The sequence below is a fragment of the Anabrus simplex genome, chromosome 1 (assembly GCF_040414725.1).
Source record: "Anabrus simplex isolate iqAnaSimp1 chromosome 1, ASM4041472v1, whole genome shotgun sequence".
NCBI lineage: Eukaryota > Metazoa > Arthropoda > Insecta > Orthoptera > Tettigoniidae > Anabrus > Anabrus simplex.
Genome location: NC_090265.1, coordinates 1,119,237,969 through 1,119,259,666, shown reverse-complemented (window position 1 = coordinate 1,119,259,666; position 21,698 = coordinate 1,119,237,969).

Here is a 21,698-nt window from a genome sequence, read left to right as displayed (position 1 = left end):
TAGAGTGGATACAGTGGAACCTTAATAGCTTTTGTTGGGGTCCTCAGTAAATAATTTTTTAGAAGCTCCCTGTTATAATAGCAGGTAACTAAATTATTTTTGTAGGCTGCAGTTAGAATTTACCATATCTTTATTTCATTAATTATAGATGTTGCATTTTTAAAGCTAGACTCTAGTCTATAATCAGCACCATCCAGTTTGCCTAGTTGTGCAGAGATGTAAAATTATCAGTATAATTTTTCATGTAAAAGTCTGAGGCATGTAGAACTTGGATAGATGTTGGCATTCACAACATCTACCACGAAGTTTGCCAGTTATCAGGAATTGGGAACATATGGTTACCAACAAAATTATTTTATAATGTGCATAATTTTTGGGCTTTGAATGCTAGGTGGATGTCGTGTAAAGAGAGTTTACTCCTAAAAGGTGCATTTCTTGGTTGTTCATAATATGCTCAGGATGACATCAGTTAGATGGCTCTAAAACCATATATCTGGGAACTACAATGGAGGTTCCACTGGATCTTATTCATTCAAGCTGTTTTTTGTCATAAGGAAAAGGCTGTCAGATGGAAAGTAAATTTTCTAGCGTGTAAGATTTTTCCCATCGTCCTACTGATTAATTTAACGTTAAAGTCTGTTAGTACTGTAAAATATTCACTTGCTGAATAAAAGGAATATAAATCTAATAGATTTTTTGTCTTTCTTCCCCCCCTCCCACACACACTTGAAAATGTCTGCTCGTCTATTACAGGGTATAATCTTGGATTTATGCTGTGTTTTTATTTTTTTTAACCAGCATTTCACCTCTTTAATCTTTTCCGGTCCAACGTCCAGTTCACCTCGACATTGTTTTGTTCTACATGAGAGTTCTTTGACCTGATTGAGGTCGATCAATGTCCCTGGAGTTTCTACAGCAAATTTTTGTGTACAAAAGAAGCAGCTCTGTTGTCTCCATGGATATAATACGAGATATATGTAGCCGCGTGTCATGGTTACCCGCGGCCTGTCAGCTGTGTTTCAGTACTCCACACCTGTTGTACTGGGCATGTTTATCTGTGAAAGCGAATTGTCCCGGTTGAATTTGTGATATAAAATCTGCAAATATGAAGAAATACGTATGCATCTTTATTTAGACAGCAGTGACAATTATTTATTTGAATTAGATGAAGAGTTTAGAGAACTGTCAAGTGAAGATTAAGGTGTAGTGAACTTCAGCATTGCAACTGGAACTTTAGCGACTGGACCTATACGTAAAAAAAACGCGGAATGATCCCGAACCATCATATGCTGTTTCTGAAGATTCAGAAGAGGAAGTTCCATTGACTGCTACAAAAGCAAGAAGATGCGCTAATGGGCCGGGGTGGAGGAGGGGATACGGCACGCGGCAATGATGACGCTTCTCGGGTCAGGGTTGATAATTTCAGTAAAAGTGATGCTGAACATACTTCTGCACATACAAATGGGAATGCTAACGGCAATAGTGTTTACCGGAATGTAACATTTCATGGTAGTGAGCCGTCTAGACTAAGTTATTTTATCAGGTGCGAAAAATAGAGCCTGCAGGTTCTGCGTAGCTGCATCACTCAACTTCAGTTTATTACGTTGCATGTTGTTTTTTACTCCTGCACTGACGACGAAAATTATTATGGAAACTACAGTAGAAGTCTGCTATAGCAAGTATGGTTTATAACAATAACCTCGTTATACCGACAATATTTTGCTGTCCCTTCAAAATTCCTTTATTAAACTGTGCATAATCCTTTGGTTACAGCGAGAGCCCTATCACCAACGCATCCGTTATTATGAGCGATGAAGCGCGCGCGTTTTTTTTTTTTTTTTTTTTCGTTATCGAAAATTATGCACCCCAGCTATTATGATGCATGCAATCGATTATCTTCGGTGTCGTTTCCTCGCTATGTCCACTAGCGAGTTCTCTCGACATTCAAAGGTGATGTTGGAGTCTATTAGTAATACCCGTCGACTGCTGTTCCGTTAAGAAAATTCGAAATGAAAGAGAACATATTTTCATAATAAATGCGTAAATAACGTCCGATAACACTTCTTACATCATTAAATGTAACTGCTGACTAATTTCTCGCTTTTGGTTAAATTACGGAAATGTAATCATGTAAATGTATAGCAAGAAGTTTATCATTTCTCTAGTGGTGCTTGAAGTATGTTTTCATCATAATATGTATCGTACCGTTAAGTTAGTATAGGTGATGCTGTTTGCATAAGGAAACCGAAACGTTTGCCACAAAATGCGATCTATCATCTTTGGTACTGTATAGCTTTCTCACTATGTGCATTTGCGAGCTCTCCCATCGACAGTGGAAGGCGATGTTGGAGTTGATTAGTATTCTCTAAAGAAAATTCGAAATGAAAGAGAATAACAAGTTTTCGTAATAAATGCGTAAACAACTTGGCCGATAGCAGTTGTTAACTCGTTAAAAATAACTGTATGTGATACACCTCAAGATATGGCAGAGTACATCACTGATTTCAGAGGATAGTTCATATTTTGTCGCGTTTAGTTACATTTCCGAAAGGCTATTCACATGTAAAATTAAGCGAGGATAACTCATTTTCTCTACATGCGTTTCAAATATGTTTTCATCACACATGTTAGGTTAGGTGACGCCATTTGAAGAAGAAAACTCTGGAGTGATACCGTATTTCTCTGAATCCAAGACGACGTTTCTTCCTCAGAATCTCATGCGAAAAATCAAGGGTCGTCTTGCATTTGCGGCCTAACAGTAATGAATACCACTGATAACTCGCGGTAACCACTCTTGCTTTTCTCCCCCGCACACACACAAAATTCGTTGACATTAAAACGACCGCCTCTTGATTATACATCGCTAGCCGTGACAACCGGTTGTACAGTGCCTGTGTGTAACGTCACTGGATCTCGGGAAATAGTGAAGAGAAAATTACATTCTATTAGTCTCTACAAAACCATTTCTCAAATCTGCAGAATGGCATCAAACATGCGGGCCTTCGAATTCTTAGAAAGGCCGCGGCTACTCAGTGGCAGCGTTGTGACGCGTCTACTGTACCTGGCTCTTAGTAAAATTTTCATAGACAGCAAGAATATTTTCGTGATGGACAGTCGTTAAGATGCGTGGAACAGGCATTGCCGGCAAGTTTTCAGTTTTTCTCATTGATATGCCAATTTTAAGTTAATGGTTATTAAACACTCAGAAATGTAGAATAATTGTGCAGCCGCAAGAAAATATGGCGTAGGCCTAACTAAAGCAAATATTTGGCGTCAGCGCGAAGACAAAGATACAAAAAATGCATTCAGTAGTCCGCCACAAGAACGCTTTAAAGAAGTTGAAAATGAAATTGTGAGGCAGGTACACGAAAAACACAAGGGCGGATAGGTCATGCTGTGGCGCAGTAAACTAATTCGTTGACCTTCAAAATAGGCGATTAGGCATATACATCGCTAGTCGCTGAAGTTGGTTGAACCCAGCAAATGAGACGTGCGTGTAGCAGTAGCCGGTTTTATCTGATGCTGAATGAAAGTACCCTAACAGTTCTTCTAGACAATAGGTATCGCCGGCAAATTTTCAACGGGTTCTCTTCGGTATTATGATACCAGTTTTAAGTTAATGCTCATTAAGCCCACGGAAATAAAGAATAATTGTGCAGCCGGAAAAAATGCGGCATCACGAAAGCCAATGTTCAGCGTCTAAAAATAGTATAAACGTGCTTAGGCTACTGTACAAGGAAAAATTTGATTCGGTGAAATACAAAAATGTAATTTTTTCAGAATGAAATTAAACACTTTCACGTAGTATCGGATTTCGAAAAATAACAAACAAGTAAGTCGTAGTGTGGACATCATCCGCAGAAACGCAATTTTTGAACAAACTGATTGTCGTTTCATACAGATTTTAATGTGTATGGGAGTTTTGCGACTTTCATACAAGAATTAGATATAACGCCAATCTGTTATAGCGACTAAATTTTCCGTTGTGAATTCTCGCTATAACGGACTTCTACTGTACTTTCTATGCAATAGAATGTACGGTAATAATAATATAATTTTAATTACTAATAAAAATTCTGAGTTTAATCTGACTGGGTATAAATGTGCACAATTAATTTGGACCAGACTGTTGGAACGTGACAGAAAATTGGACTGCAAAGGGTTGAGGATAAATTGAACTCTGCATTCTTATGCCAAGAGTTCATTTTCTGTATGACTTTCGAGTTGCCCATGGAAGTTTATCAAGAACGGAAGAGAGTTATAAAAAACACTGTTCTCTTGACACATCACCAGAACAGTATACAGGTGTTCCAAACATGTGGGAAGAAATAAGGGATGGATACCACACCTTAAAATTACACACAGTCCCTACAAGTATGTGCCCTACGGTCGATCGTCTGAACCATGCCTGTTTTGGTTATTAACTGGAATGAGGGGATAGTTTGTATTTAGGATAAGTTTGTTGTCGGACATGCAATAATTCTCCAACATGTAGAACAAGGTTGTCATCGAATACATGCAATGCTTTCAGTGTTCAAATGTGGTGACGTGTTCAGACACGGTTGACATTGAAGACTTAATTAGAATGCAGTATCCCTGGGGCTGTACTTTAATGAAGGCCATGGTTTTGTCCTTCCTACCCCTGTCCTATTCTCTCATTGCCATAAGACTTATACCTAATTAACAACCAATGTACTGATCCTAAAATTGCTAGTAAATACTGAACTAAATTTCTTGTAGAACCAGCTACTGTAAAAACCATCTAACATTTCGGTACAAGTTTATTATTCTTCATAATGATACCACATTAACCAACACAATAAATTATCTCTTTTCAATTCTGGAAAAATATAATCTCTTATAGAGTGATTCAACCTTAAATTAAAGTACAGCGTGGATGGTGCGCGCTGTTGCGAAATCGACTCGTGAAGGTTACGCTCGACTGTGGCTCAAACGGCGTCACAGTTCCACATTTTTCGTTTATAATTTTAAGTTCATTAATTCATAAATTGATATTTGTAGGATGGTAAAATAAACACAACATACCTTAATCACTGTCGATGCTCTCAGACATTGGACGTACACCTATCATTTCTGCAAGGCCTGATGTTGCCGCTTTTGATGAACCCCGTTCGGGAGATACTTGAGGATGATCCAGACGATGAAGAAAGTCTTATTAAACATGAACATACAGAAATGTTTGGGTTAACACTTCACTGCGAAAGTAGTGTTAGTATGTACTGAACGAATCGTTATCATATTAGGCTTCAAAATATCACTAGAGGTTTCTTTTTATCAATCTGAATATTACAACGAAGAGAGTATGTTGCTAGACTTGAAGCATACATATATTTAGTATTTCACTTAGTGATGTATCATTTTTCCAGATTATTATGGTGGAACTGTGTCTACGCAAGTTCTTTTTCGAATTGTGTAGATCAGGGGTTCTCCCAACTTTTTCTGTTGCTCACCTTCTGAAACATGTAATACATAGAGCCCCTCCATTATTCTTTCCTTTCATGGCACTTCTCGTAGGCTACTTCTCAAAAAAACGCATCATAATTTAACTACTCTTAGTAAGTATTTCTTTCACACAATATACTATTAATTGGTTGAGCACCAGTTGCCGTAATAAGCAGCAAAATTCGGAGAGCATGCCTCTTGTCTCGATTATTCTCAAGGCATAAAGTGATAAACTCACACATCTGACAATATGCAGGAATATGGATCAGGGCAATAATGTAGATTATGGTTGCATTTCCACAATTGAGGATTGTACTTCGAAATAGAATCACTTATTATTATTAAAAGAAAACTGAATTTATGACTATACTTTACGTCGCAACTAACTAGCATTGCTGAACTATGATATCATCGCTGATTACATTCGTCTTCATGTTATCATATCTGATGCTGTAATTACCTAATGTCTGCACACACCACTGTTGTACATGAAAATCCTGGAAAAATCATTGAGTTGAAGTCGGAAGCCGTCTCCTGTTATCTTCTTATGTAACCTGGAGTTGACCCATATTCCCTGTTCGAGTGTAGTAAGCTCCAATGCGGTTATGTCCACTCAATATTTATAGTTAGAAATTGGAAAACTTTACTACAAGTACCTGCATACTATCTAGTTACACTCATCCTGATAGCTAATATAGAGACTGTTGAAATAAATAAAACAGTTCCATGCGATGTTAGATGTATCACAATTAGAATTAAAGAAGGTTTAACTTATTCAATACAAAGTGTGTTGTACAGGGTGTTCACAGCATGTTATCTATTATTACTAGTACCGGTTTCGATGCTTAATGGCGTCATCAGCTAGAAATAGCAAAGTGGGCAAGGTACATAACATAAAATTGTATAAATGATACATGCATTCCAAGGTACAAATGATTGACTGTTTTTACATTAAGAGCTAGATGAATAATGAGTAAAATATTATGGCATAATATAACGCATAGAGGCGTTATAGTCTAATGAGGCAGGTAGGTATTGCACAATAAAATTGGTCTGATGAATGAGAGTAAAAGTCTTAGTATAATAATAAAACGATGCGGTAAAATTGTCCACTCTTCTGTTGTTATCAATGGAGATATATAAGTCCAGGTCCAGTGTTGTGTGGTTGGCAAGAACATCAAATGTTTAAGGCCGGTACACCGGACGTTGATTGGTTGAATAAGGTTGAATTTTGAGGTCGTCTCAGCTCAACATAGGTGATGAAGCTTAAAAGGCAGAAAAGCTAAGTTAATGAAATGGATAGCTAAAGATGGGTTCGCGGCCGAATGTGATGGAATATGGGACTCGCCTTGTTCAGCGTGCTCGTTGTGCGTTGTGAGAAGGTTTGTGGACGAGTGAGATGGATGTAAGTTGAGTGGTAGAGGTAGGGACGGAGCGAGTAAAGGTAATCGCCCACTACAGCCGAGAAGAAATTTTCGTGGTCTGCTTCTTGTTAAATGAAATGGCTTAACGCCCACTGCAGGGAGCCGCGCGGAACGGAACTTTTTCCTTTCGGCGCGCTTGTATGGGCGAGGGTAGAAGGAAGGAATAACGGAAAGAATGTGGTTTCGGCAGTCTTCGTGAGTCCTCGACTAGTGCCAGCACGCTCGTACCTTCACGCGGTTAGTGGTATTGTGCACTGTACGCCTTTTTCGGCGAAAGGTGATGATATTTTCTCGCTCTACACACGGCTTTTTTTATTTGCTAGTTGCTTCACGTCGCACCGACACAGATAGGTCTTCTGGCGACGATGGGAGAGGAAAGGACTAGGAGTGGGAAGGAAGCGGCCGTGGCCTTAATTACGGTACAGCCCCAGCATTTGCCTGGTGTGAAAATGGGAAACCACGGAAAACCATTTTCAGGGCTGCCGACAGTGGGGTTCGAACCTACTATCTCCCGAACACTAGATACTGGCCGCACTTAAGCGACTGCAGCTATCGAACTCGGTACACACGGCTTAGCTAGGTTCAATAGTTCATAGAATTTTTCTTGGGACATACGAAAGCAGTGGGAAAATTTACTTCGGTCCTTTAGTAGATCAGGAAATAAATGGTGAAACGCACCGTACGTTTCCCTTTTCTCATAAATGTTGTGGACCCAAACTTTTCTTTCGCGTTTATCTTCTTCATTTGCAAATATTGCAACTGCAAATAAGTCCTCCTCGGAACTGGAACTCATATTTCTGTGTGAGCTGCACTTCCCCAACTGGAGAGAGGTGGCGCGGTGAGGTGTGCTGTACGGGCGAAGTCTCGGAAAATGGTCCGTGGAATGTTCTACAAGCTTGTTCGGCGCAGCGCGGTTCCCTGCAGTGGGCGATTACCTTAATAGGCCTACCAAATACAGTAGAGACAATACGCAACACTGAGCGTGATATCGAGGGACAGCTATTGGAGCTCACTCGAGCGAGTAGGCCTAACAGTACTGATTCTCTCATAAGAGCACGTTGTGAAGTTTTTGGTGTTATGCGTTTTCAGTGAGTTGACATAATTAAATATTAGCGTGTGTCATTCCTTGATATCTCCTCTCAGCATGAGGGGAAAGGTATGTGCTGTGTTTGGCTGCAGTAATTACGAAGTAGAGAAAAATGCGCGGTCATTCTTCAGGTTCCCTCGAGACAAGAACATGTAAGTAATATTGTGTTTGCATATATATTCTTCCAGTGACAGAGATTTTTATAGTACTTCATAATCTTCTGACCTGCTCGACCCATATTTTAACTGGCATAAAATGTAATACGCATATTTTATTGCATAGTGCAGCAGTTAACCTTCAATACCGATGTGTTGTAGGTATGATCTGTGGGTTTTGAAATGTCACAGAAGTTATTTGGATAAGGTGTATAAGAAAGAAGGGACGTTACGCTTATATAAGAATTATAAGATCTGTTCAGATCATTTGCAGGCCAGCGACTTTAAAAATCCTCGACTATACAGCCAAGGATATGTTACATTTTTACTTTAATTTATTGTACGTAAATATTCCTCAAAGCATCACTATCGACAACATTTTCATTCTTTTCTTTCTTTAATCCCTCTTCTCAGATTAAAGCCGGAATTTTATAGATTTTCTTTCTGTTAGTAGGCTTCATGTTAAAAGGAGAATTGTCCAGCTTTTAAATGTTAATTCATTGCATGTGTGTAAGGAATGTGCCAATATTTTTGACAAGTGTCTTAATGTGATCATACAATGTTTTTTAAATGAGAAAAAAGACAAATCCAACCGTAAAAGTTCAGGCAGGAATGCTAAAGCTAAAAAAGTAATGCATAAATGAAAGATCAAGCCATTTCACAGCAGCCCATTTCATATCTTGTTTATGTGTCTAATTTCAGTCTTTGAATAATAACCGTTTAAATAATTCTTCATTCATTTATCCAGAATTGCTTTAGCAACTTCGAAGTTAATATCTCAATGCCACTTTCTTTCTAGACGTAATTTATTTATCCATTTCCGTATATACATTTCCATTGATATTTGAATTTAGCGCGATTTGTTCAGGTCGAGTCAGTAGGAGCGCCACAGTCGAATTGTCTCCCATTTTAGCAAGGCGAAATCCTAAGTGTCGCGTATTGTCTACTGTATTTGGTAATACCACAGCCGACTGGATCCCTCGCTGCGCTCCTTATACCGGCCTTGACAATCGCTTGTGAAGCCCAGAATAAAGCTGTAATTGGAAAGTTTCACCGTAATGCCGCTGGAGCGCTGGCCTACTACCTACTGACAGGAAGCCATATACAGCAAATTGCCGCATTTCCAGTTTTATTTATATGGTTTTGCTGTCCTAATGTAAATGTTAGCAATGTGTTCGCAATGAGGTGCTTGTTGACTTGATATGCGCTAGTGAGTTTATTTTTTATTGTGTAGTGTGGTGATTATATTTTTTAAATTGTGTTTACAAATCTTGGAATTTGTGACATTCTTGTGCACCTTTTCGTACTTCGAGAAGAAATTTTATGGAAACAAGAACAAAGTGATTTCTCGCTGTAACTTCGTCCTAAACAAGGATTTATGCGCTAAATCGTTTTTTAATGGTGTGGTGATTTGCTTTTCTTTAACTGTGTTAGGAAATATTCGAATATATATTGCTGTGTGCCTTTCTTGTATTCCGAACAGGGGAAAAAAAAAAAGCAAAGGGACACTATCATTTCACGAATTCTCTGTAGACCAGGACAAAACTACGGAGTGGCTAAAAGCAGGTAGCACCCTCATCTTGGTTTTCCGTTGCTGTTTCGGGTATTTACCTTCGTACTTTCTTTCTTTCTTACTCTGTTTACCCCTCCAGGGTTGGCTTTTCTCTCGGACTCAGTGAGGGATCCCACCTCTACCACCTCAAGGGTAGTGTCCTGGAGCGTGAGACTGCGGGTCGGGGTATACAACTGGGAAGGATGACCAGTACCTCGAACAAGCGGCCGCAACTTCTATGCTGAACAGGGGCCTTGTGTTGGGGATGGGAAGATTGGAAGGCATAGACACGGAAGAGGGAAGGAAGCAGGCGTGGCCTTTAGTTACCATCCCGGCATTTGCTTGGAAGAGAAATGGGGAAACTATGGAAAACCACTTCGAGGATGCCTGAGGTGGGAATCGATACCACCCTCTACACAGTTGACCTCCCAAGGCTGAGTGGACCCAGTTCCAGCCTTCGTACCAATTTTGAAATTTCGTGACAGGGCCAGGAATCGAACCCGGGCCTCTGGGAGTGGCAGCTAATCACGCTAATCAGGTATTTTTACCCGTGAATTTTCTTTAATAGAATAATACTTTAGGCTGTGTCGTATTTGCAACACAACACATTTTTATCCAAGATAATCTGAATTTGGCAAGTAAGAATCACTACTGCTATCACGGTAAAGCCAACGTATGAAGTGTTGTTACCTGAGCAATGGGGCCGATGACCTAGATGTTAGGCCCCTTTAGACAACAAGCATACTGTAATCATCAACGAGCAGAGAACAGTGTACAATTTATTTACTCAAAATACTTTTCTCTCACTGAATTTTTATTTAAAATTTTCCTGCTTCTTCTTCTTCTTTTTTCGCTATTTGTTTTACGTCGCACAGACACAGACAGATAGGTCTTATGACACCGGTGGAATAGGAAAGGGCTAGCAGTGGGAAAGAACCGGCCGTGGTCTTCATTAAGGTATAACCTGATGTGAAAATGGGAAACCACGAAAAACCATCTCCAGGGCTGCCGACAGTGGGGTTCGAACCCACTATCTCCCGGATGCAAGCTCACAACTCACAGCTGCACGCCGCTCGGCCAACTTGTTCCACCCTACTGCATTTCAAGTAAAAATTATTGTCTGAATTTAGCACGGCCAACTTGCCCGGTATTTAATATTCCAGTGAAAGGTATGAATGAAATGTAATCTGAAACTATATATATTTAAATTTAAACATGTTTGAGTCAAAATATTTATGTTATGCATAGGCCTACAACGAATATGGAAAAAGTAAGACTTTTATGTTTTGTCCAGCGCCGTTCCTGAGAGCAGCGCTTGAAAAATTTTAAGACTCTAATTGAACAATGACTCTTAATCTCAATATTAATATCAGAAGACAAAGTATTGTGGTAAGTTCTGCTATGTATCTAAATGCCATGATAATGAAAACGATTACTGTTATTCCTCACAGTTAAAGAACGTCAGTTGGACTACTCCATCCTCCGCAGTTTCATTTCACGACATTATTTTGGCACATATCAATGAATGTAGCCTTTAGGATTAATCATTTTAACAATATTAGTCAATGTAACATACTATTTTATTCCCTAAATTAAGATACAGATCAGAGTCAATATCCGAACGTCAGCTGGACTAAGTCATCTCCCCGCAGTTTCATTTCACGATATCATTTTGGCAAATATCAACGAAAGTAACCTGTAGGATTAATCATTTTAACAGTATTAACCAATGTAACATTCTCCATAAATCTAAATTACGATAAATCGGCAATCAAAGTTAATATATTTTCAATAAAGAAGTATGCAGTTCTACCGCAAATAGGTCGGCCGCCAGCGCCCCGTGTCGAGCTGTGAAACTACTCCGATTACAGTGCGAGGACCCGATTGTCAAGGCCGGCAAGGAGCTAGCTATACTTCGTACGGCTCTACTTCTAAATTGACGTTTTAGCAGATTTTGGCTCTGTCTGGTGGTTATGCGCTGAAGCATAGACATCCAACCAATCCCAAGCTGCCATTCATATCGATTTATATCGGCAGAGCACGATCTCGAAACTTAGTTGCCAACTCTAATATTTACATTCGCCACGTGGTTAACCTATCTCGCTCAGCGTGTATGGTATTCGGTACGGTTCGCGATCTTTTGCATTTTCTTTCAGTATTTAGTGTGTTTTCCATATTGTTGGAGGGTTCCAGTGACTCTGAGATCAGTAGTGTGTTCCCCTTATAGGCCATAACCTCCTTTCTGTGCCAGCCATTAGCCGTTAGTGATGTGTTATTTCCTCATTCTCTTTTATTGTTAATAATATATTCTCTTTTAGTGCCAGATATTGTTAGAAAGTGTAGATCTTGTGAGTTTGTTTTCAATCCATATTCATTCGTTTTTCTGAGTACTGTATTACAGTTTAAAAGGACTGTTTACCGCGGTCATATTCCATCAGCTGTTCTCGCAGGCGTAGCGCGCTGGCAACAGAGGGAAGGCGATGCTCATTTGTTTTGCGAAACTTCAATTTAGAAGTAAGGCCGTGCGGAGTATAGAGCGACGCATCAAGTCGGCCGTGGGTAATACCGATGAGTAATCCGGTTATAGCGGTAGAGCGCACCACCGATCCCCTCCGCTTACAACTGTAAGTACTCGCGTAGAACCAGAGCACAGTGTAGCACACAAGTGTTTAACAAGGGCAGACAACGACGTTGAGATCACGGATCATCTTCAAATTTTGTAAACTTTTAGTAGTTTATTAGGACAAGATAATGTGCAAATAGTAAGGCGTACTATTAAGGCGTTTTCAAGAAAATCGCAAGAGAATTTTCGCGTCGAATGTGTACCGGTACGTTGCGGTCACGAGCACGAGGTGGCAGTGGTCGAGTGGTTAGCGTTCAAGCTCCGTAATCACTGGATCGAGTCTCGCTTTTCACTTTTTGTTTTTCATATATATTGCAGGTCAGAGCGTCCAGGTGTAAAGCAGTTCCGGGTACCATACTCGATTTCACAAATCACGACAGGGATACATTTTCAGGAATACTCTATGCATTGGGCCATTGACTTCTTGATAATTATAAATGATATATTTGTTTTGTAGTCCACCTCTGTCGTGGAGTAGTTCGTGTGATTGGCTGCCACCCCCAGATGTCCGGGTTTGATTCCCGGCTCTGCCACGAAATTTGAAAAGTGGTACAAGGGCAGGAACGGGGTCCACTCAGCCTCGGGAGGTCACCTGAGTAGGTGGGGGTTCGATTCCCTCAGCCATCCTCGAAGTGTTTTTCCGTAGATTCCCATTTATTTCTCCTCCGGGTAAATGCCGGGATGTAGGCCCCTACCTAATGTAAGGCCACGGCCTCTTCCTTGCCTATCCCTTCCAATCTTCCCATCTCTCCACAAGGCTCCTGTTCAGCATAGCAGGTGAGGTCGCCTGGGCGAGGTAATGGTCATCCTACCCAATTGTATACCCGACCTAAACTCTCGCGCTCCAGGACACCGCCCTTGAGGCGGTAGAGGTGGGATTCCTTGCTGAGTCCGAGGGAAAAACACCCTGGAGGGTAAACACACAAAAAAAAGATATTTTTTTGTAATGATAAACATTAGTAAAGCGCCAAATAACATTGGAAATCCAATAAAAGTTCATGCAAATATACCTTTTTTCAGTATATTACCTTTGAATTGTAATGTATATGAAAGAATTTGACCAGTGTTGAAAAACAAAACGACACGCGGGACTCAATCCAGCGATTACGGAGCTTGAACGCTAACCACTCGACCACCACCGTTTCACGCAATGATCGCAACACACCGGTACATATTCGACGCGAAAACTTCTCTTGAGATTTTCTCGAGAACGCCTTAGTAGTATACCTTACTACTTGCACATTATCTTGTCCTAATGGACTACTAAATATGTACAAAGTTTGAAGATACTCCGTGATCCGAACGTCGTGGCCATCTCTTGTAAGAGTATTATGCCTGTATTCAGTCTGTGTTTCTTAATTTGCGTATATATTCCCTCCGCTTGTTGTGTTTTGTAGATAATGCAAAGCATAGTAGATAATAATTGTGGCATTAGTTTGATATTTAAACCCATTTTCAGATGATATTCATGTTTTAGAAAATTTAAGGAATTGCATAAATTTTTACACAAATTTGTACCACAAATGCCACGAAAACCGTCTGATGCATGGTAGTTCTTTGAAGTTACTGGTGATAAAAAATAAGCAAAATGAAAATTTTGCGGCCGCATTTACTTGACGGGTGGTGGCGTATCAAATTTGCGGGGTTATATCAATAGGCATCACAAGGATGAAATGAGCAGGTCGGCTTCTCCAGTGGAAAGTAACATTGCTGTATTCAGCGAAATGGTTATGTTGTGAGAAAAGGGCATTGAATTTACGTTGTCATACCAATAACGTATTTAAACGTGCAGCCACATTACATTCACTCGGTACTACCGGGTGCTGACGTTACAACAACCGCTCCGCTCCGTCCCCACCACTAGTGAGTGGAGGTGAGGTGGTAGTGGCAGGAAAAGGAGTGAGGAGGGGAGTGGAAGGGATGGGAAGGCGGAGTTTAAGGCGGGTCAGGGGGATGGAGTGGTGGTAAATACTTCACTGCCCCAAAGCAACGTATCTTTTTTTTTTTTTTTCGGCCGGGTGACTGCTCATCTTTAATTTAGCACCCCGCCGAGACAATAAAGCAAATAGGCTGGCACCAAGTTGGAGGTCGGCCTTCCCATCATGCTGTTCACCTGTGTTCTTCGCGACGTTCCCCTTGTATTTTCTGAAGATGACCTCCTTACTGAACTTCATCCAACCGGCGCCTACTCTGTCTCCAGGCTCTACGAAGGGACTCAACCAGCACCTGATATACTTGTGCATTTTCACTCTTCAGCAGACCTCTCCACCATGAAGAGCTTTCCGCATTTACAACGCTGACGGACCAACATATTTAGTCAGACTTCTCCTTCCAACTTCTGACGACGCCGCACGACTCATCGCCACCGGGATACACCTCAACGGCCGCTACCATAGGATCGAACCATCTCGTTCACCTCCCCAAACTTCGCCTCGTCCCACCACACCTCGTAGCCGTCCCCGGCCTGCCCCACCTCCCCAACCACCTAGTCCATATCTTCGCCCTTATCCACCTCCACCCGGTTGTCACCACCACCTTCCTTTGACATCATTCGACTTCTCCTCACTTCTCTTGCTAACTTCTCCTTCTATCATAGCTTTGCACTTCACCTATTTTCCTCGCACCTTGTCTAACCCTTCGCTTCACGGCATCGCTGTCATATCTATTCATGTCTTGTATCCAATCTCCATAAAGCACACATTACCTCCACTTAGCCACCTCCATTCTTTAATTACATCACCTATTACCCATCTCCTTCTTCTAATACCTCTCCTCAACCCCGTCAACTCTCTTGGCCAGAGAGGGGTTTTTTTACGGGAGGCCCCCGTAGGCCGCTCCCCCGCCGTGACCATCGACTCAATCTACGTGGCCTCCGACATGCTATTAATTTCTAAGTAGAAAAGAGATAGCTGGGTAGAGTGGGAAGTGATACAAGGAGTATCTGCCTGTTTCCATGTCAGACACGTTACCAGGCGAGATTGTGTTAGGTATATGGTGTTGAAGTATGGTATTGAAGGGTCAGGGAAAAACCACATAGGCAGAAAGAAGAAAGAGCCTACATGTAAAACCTGACATCTTTTGATAGCACATGCAAGGATGTGGGCTGGATAAAGACCAGAGGTTGTGTTAGTTAGGAATATGTGTTGTTGTTTCAATGCTTTCATTCCCCACCCTGAAGGGGTGGGGCGGGCCACCTAGAGGGTGTCGCCCTCTCTCTGGCCAGGAGAGATGACGGGGTTGAGAGGAAGTGAGAAAAAGGGGGAGATGGGGAAAATGCGGTATGAGTAAGTAATGGAGATGAGAAGAAAGGACGTGTCGGTTATCAAGTGCTTTAGTGACAGATTTACAAGGACAGATGGGCTATGTGCGAGGTGTGGAGGTTAGAGCGGTGTGCTTGGGTGGAGATGAAAGGTTAGAAGATTGAGGGTAGCGGTGAGATTACAAAGGGAGGTAGTGAGGAGACGAAGGAGTTCGTACGTCGGAAGGGGTGTAGCGAAGAAACTTGGCGGGGGAAGGGGCGGACAGACTGGTTGACGAGGTTCGAAGGATGGAGGGACTGGCCGGGGGCGACGAGACGTGTTTGGAAGGGAATGACGAAGTTGTAGGGGCGATGAACGAGAGGGTTCCACTTTATACCGATGACGGTAGATAGTTGCTCCGTTGTGAATAAGATGGTGTACATCGTTGGCAGTTGGAAGGTGTAGTCTGACCATGTATGTAGGACCGGAGTCGTTCTGGATCCTGGACGCACGGCGGGCGGGGACACCAGCTGCTTGAAGTTCCCGGAGTATTTCCCGTGATGAGATTGTAGGGTCGATGCCGCGAAGTACACAGCTAGGCATAGCTGTGGATGATGGTGGTAGCTGCGTTGGCGATGACAGAGAATTGGCTGTTGCTGCGGCGTCAGGGCATGGAGATAGTGGCGGTGGTGCGTGGGAATCCAAGACGTTCGTAGGGGGTTGCTGGGGGATAGATTGTGCGGGAAGTGAAGTAAGAGGAAGGGATGATATCATTATTGACGAAGGATGACAGGTTACTACAGTAGCGGGGGGAGTATTGGAAGTGGTAGAGACTGAAGTCGTAATGGTGGTGGTGGTGGTAGTGGTGGTCGTGGAAGTGGGAAAAGGGGGCAGTGACTCTTCTTGCGGCGTCCTGGGTGGAGAAGCAACTTCGGCGAGCAGGTTAGCAGGATCTGTGTTGAGTTGGGCGATGATGTTCGGAGGAGTAGGCTCCACGTGGTAAAAGCGTTGATAGATAGTAACGCCGGTGTCGAGGAGGCGGGTCACATCGTCCACTCTGGGGAGATAAAGAAGAACCGTTGATGACCGTAATCCAGTAGTGCCATCCAGCAGCCTGCAGGCATCGTAGATGGGGGCGCCAGTTGAGCGGAGTTCGTGATAGATGTCAGTATCGGTGAGAGCGGGATCAACACCGCTGAGAAGACAGGTGTGCATGGTGGTGTTGGGAAGGCTGACCTCCAACTAGGTGCCAGCCTATATGTTTGAATTGAGGTCGGCTGGGTAGCGAATATAGATGAAGGCCACCCGGCCGAGCAAAAGATCTGAAGTGGCTGCGACGGGAAGTATGCGTCCGCTCCCCAAGAGAAGTGAAGTCTCTCCTTGGAAATATGTGTCATGCAATCATAACCATTTACCTAGCTTTTGTCAATTATTATGGGGGATCAGTCCTACTTGTCACTGCCTGGTGCTGCTCGGGTCCGCTGGCGTCTGGGCTTTGGGCCACAGGTTAGTCCCTTGGTCCAGCAGCCAGCAGTCCCTGGTGCCAAGTCTACTTTTAAGGAGAAGGGGAGTAGTGTCAAGCCTTACTTATTGTAAGGGGCATCTTCTTTCCCGCCTGATGACGTCCCTTCTTTGCGGTGTTGGTGTCGCACACTTGTCTCTGTAAATATATACACATATACAGGGTGAAGCGTAATTCGCGCACTCGGGCGTCGCAGCGCGACTCCTCACATGCCAGCAATAAAAAAATGTCTCTTACAAAATTTCGTCTTGCGAGTATATCCGGTAGAAAACGGACGTTGAAGAATAGCAATCTGGCAACACTGTAACCATATGTAGGGTAACTACCGCTGTCAGCATACCCCCGTCGTGCTGTACAGTTGGTGCAGTGGGTAGAGTTTTTGGTTGGCATGCAGGAGGTCGATGGTTCGATCCTGGGTTGAGGCGCATTTTTTATTTGCTCATTTCCATCTGGCATTACCTACTGTGATACAGTAAGACACCGCTTCTGAGGTCACATGTACCCTACATTTACAACATAATAATAATAATACATTGAGATACGTACTAAACAGCATGCGGTTACCAGGCGCAACACGCAATGTTGAAAGGCAGAATTATTGGGACCATGGCGATAACACATACAAATTGTAACCGAGTTTGGACATTATTCGCAGAGCACGTTGCTAGGCCTACTGGTAACGTAAGGCCCTAACTAAATATAATAGACCTGAACGAGGCAAGAATAATAGTTGGTACTAATCTATGGGACCATTGGAGGAGGGTACAAAGAAAACAGGTTTCACATTTAGTAGATGAAGTGCTGCGAATAAATTCACGCCCACGACGTGGAAAGGGCGCCTTTCAAAGCTGACCAATGAAAACGATTGTTCGTCCATTTCTAGGATCGTGGTATGTAAGTGCAAATGGTTTCTAGAGGACCCACTGCAATCGCTGTTGACGATTAAGATGCCAGATACCATACCACCTGGACTACATTTAGGAAATAAAAAACATACGCCTCAACCCAGGATCGACCACTCGACCTCCTGCATGCTAACCCAAAACTCTATCCATTGCACCAACTGTACAATACGAGCAATGTCTGCTGACAGATGTAGTTACCCTACATGTGGTTACAGTGTTGCCAGATTGCTAATCTTCAACGTCGTTTTTCTGCCGGATATACTCGCAAGATGAAATTTTGTAAGAGACATGTTTTTATTGCTGGCATGTGAGGAGTCGCGCTGCGACGCCCGAGTGCGCGAATTACGCTTCACCCTGTATACACACATCCCATTATATATACATTATTACTTTTCTTCTGTAGAGTGCGGGCCGCTTTTCCGCTCTCGTGTCCTGTAGAACAAGTACAATTACAATTAGTAGATTAATTGTTGCCGCCTCTGTGGTGTAGTGGTTAGCGTCATTAGCTGCCACCCCCGGAGGCCCGGGTTCGATTCCCGGCTCTGCCACGAAATTTGAAAAGTGGTACGAGGGCTGGAACGGGGTCCACTCAGCCTCGGGAGGTCAACTGAGTAGAGGTGGGTTCGATTCCCACCTCAGCCATCCTGTAAGTGGTTTTCCGTGGTTTCCCACTTCTCCTCCAGGCGAATGGCGGGATGGTACCTAACTTAAGGCCACGGCCGCTTCCTTCCCTCTTCCTTGCGTATCCCTTCCAATCTTCCCATCCCTCCACAAGGCCCCTGTTCAGCATAGCAGGTGAGGCCGCCTGGGCGAGGTACTGGTCATACTCCCCAGTTGTATCCCCCGACCAAGAGCCTGAAGCTCCAGGACACTGCCCTTGCGGCGGTAGAGGTGGGATCCCTCGCTATGTCCGAGGGAAAAACCGAACCTGGAGGGTAAACAGATGATGATGATGATGAGATTAATTGTTAATGGTATTAGCAGGGGTGGGTTTTTCGTCCACTCCTTTGTCGCTGGTGGGGGCGGGGTTGGTTTGGATCGTCTCTTTCATGGCTGTGTTGCCTTCGTCGTGTTGTATTTCTTCTCTCAATCCTTCCTCGCTTGGCTAAATCTGTAACATAGTAATAACATAATCTAGGACAAGGATGTAGGCAGTAAACAGACATGTACATATATACAGGTGTTGTGTTGTGTGTGTGCATAGTGTTAAGTGGTGCGGTGTAGTGAGTTGGTGTCAGTTTAAGAGCGAGGGCGGTTTTGGGCCCCCGGCCTCCTGGCCCTGTGCCTGAACAGAATGTGTTTCGGTGTGGGGTATTTGGTGTATAGGTCGACGTCATAGCGTCCTATTCCACTGACTAGTGGGTTGACCTTACTACCTCATGACTTCTTGTACATTCGGAGTGTTTGCTTTCGTATGTGTTGCCTTATGGAGGTGACTTTCGCAATTGCGCGTAGGTGGCGTATTGGTGTGTCATACGGGAGCCTGGCCGCTGCTCGAATGCATTTGTTTTGTATTAGTTCCAGCTTATCCAGGTTCGTCATAGCAGTGTAGCCCCAGGCGGGAGCTGCGTACGTTATTATCGGCCTAATTAGGGCCTTGTACATGTTTATTGCTACTCGCTTGTTAATACTGGATCTTTTATTCAGTATCGGATAGAGCTGTGCCAGTCGTGCGTTTGTTTTCCGCTGGATGTCTTTAATGTGATACAGCATGGTTAGTTTTCTATCTAGAACTACTCCTAGATATTTGACCTTGTCGTGCCATGCTATATCTCGATTAAATAGTTTGAGCGGTTTTATGTTGGCTGGCCTATGTGTGCGTCTGTTCTTCCTAGTAAACATCACAGCTTCGCATTTGTCAACGTTGACCTTGATACGCCATTTGGTTAGCCAGGGCTCGAGAGTTCGCAGTGCTACTTGTAGTCTCTTTCGGGTGCATGCTAGCTGAAAGTGTTGTACTGTGATAGCAGTGTCATCCGCGTAGAGGTGCGTGGTAGTGAGTTCCGCTGTCGGCATGTCATTCGTAAATAGTATGAACAGGATTGGCCCTATTAGTGACCCCTGGGCTATGCCCGCCCTGATCGGTCGCGTGCTTGACAGTGTGTTATGAACATCTACTTGGAACTCTCGACCTTCCAGGTATGATTTAATTAATCTTATGTACCCTGGGTGGAATTCAAGGTCTATTAATTTCGCTAATAGGCCTTCGTGCCAGACTTTATCGAATGCCTTCTGGATATCGAGGAATACCGTGCCTGTGTCTCTCCGCTTGTTTAGTCCGATGGTCGCTTGTTCTAGGACCCGGGTAAGGAGTTGCGTGGCGGAGTGGCCGTTTCTAAAACCTAATTGTTCGTTCCGAATGATTCCTCTTTCCTTGATATGTGCTATGAGCCTTTTCAGTAGTATTTTCTCGAATACTTTGCTGAGGGCGTCCAGGAGACTGATGGGCCTGTAATTATTAGGGTTAGATTTGTCCTTGCCTGGTTTTCCGAATACAAGGATTCTCGCCTTTTTCCACTCTAGGTGGCCCGCCCCACCCCTTCAGGGTGGGGAATGAAAACTTCGATAGATAGATAGATAGATAGATAGATAGATAGATAGATAGTGGAGTGGTGGTAGTATTAGAGCTGGGAACGGTAGGAGCGGAGCGGAGCAGTTGTTTTCGCTCGTCCTCCGGTAGTCCTCCGATTGAATTCACTGGCGGAAAATTCAAATGCTTTAATGTGGGCAATGTTGTAACGGTGATCTTCGGAGGAATTACAATTTAGGTTGCATTACTAATTCCACAGATGCATGTGTTCCCCTACGTTTGTCATTCAAATGCTGTAGTCGTTTCAAGATCGCCGCAATATTTGTTACGCTATGAATAACAGATTTTGATCAGCTGACATTCAGTTTGCAATAGGTATAGGTGGATAGAATACTGTAGTTTGAATATTGGCATATGTTATACCGTTGCAAATGCATTTACAATATTATTAATAGTAAAAAAGTTTCAGTAATAATCATATTCCATTGCATGTAAACATGCATTATATACGATGCTCTTACATTAATTATACTCGTAGCTCATTTATTACGAAAGAGTACGTCCGGCTACATGGTTAGCGTGCTGGCCTTTGGTCACAGGGGTCCCAGGTTCGATTCCCGGCAAGGTCGGGAATTTTAACCTTAATTGGTTAATTTCTCTGGTACTGGAGCTGGGTGTGTGTGTGTGTCGTCTTCATCATCATTTCATCCTCGTAACAACGCGCAGGTCGCCTACGGGCATCAAATCAAAAGACCTACATCTGGTGAGCCGAATTTGTCCTCGGACACTCCCGGCACTAAGAGTCATACGCCATTTCAATTTTTACTGAAGAGTACGAAATGTTTGGAACTGGTTATACGCTGTACCGGGCTGAGTAGGCCTAGTTCAGACGGTAGAGCCTTCTGAGCTCAAGCTTGCGGTTTCAATTCCGACTTTGCTCGGCGGTACTTGAAGGTGGTCACATACGAGAGTCTCATGTCGGCAGGTGTACCGGCACATGAAAGAACTCCTGTGGGACAAAATGCCGGCATCTTAGCGTCGCACAAAACCACAGAAGTGGTTATGGGAGTACAATAATAATAATAATAATAATCTTTCTATCAGTTTACCCTCCAGGGTTGGGTGTTCCCTCGGACGCAGAGAGGGACCCCACCTATACCGCCTCAAGGACAGTGTACTGGAGTGTGAGACTTTGGAT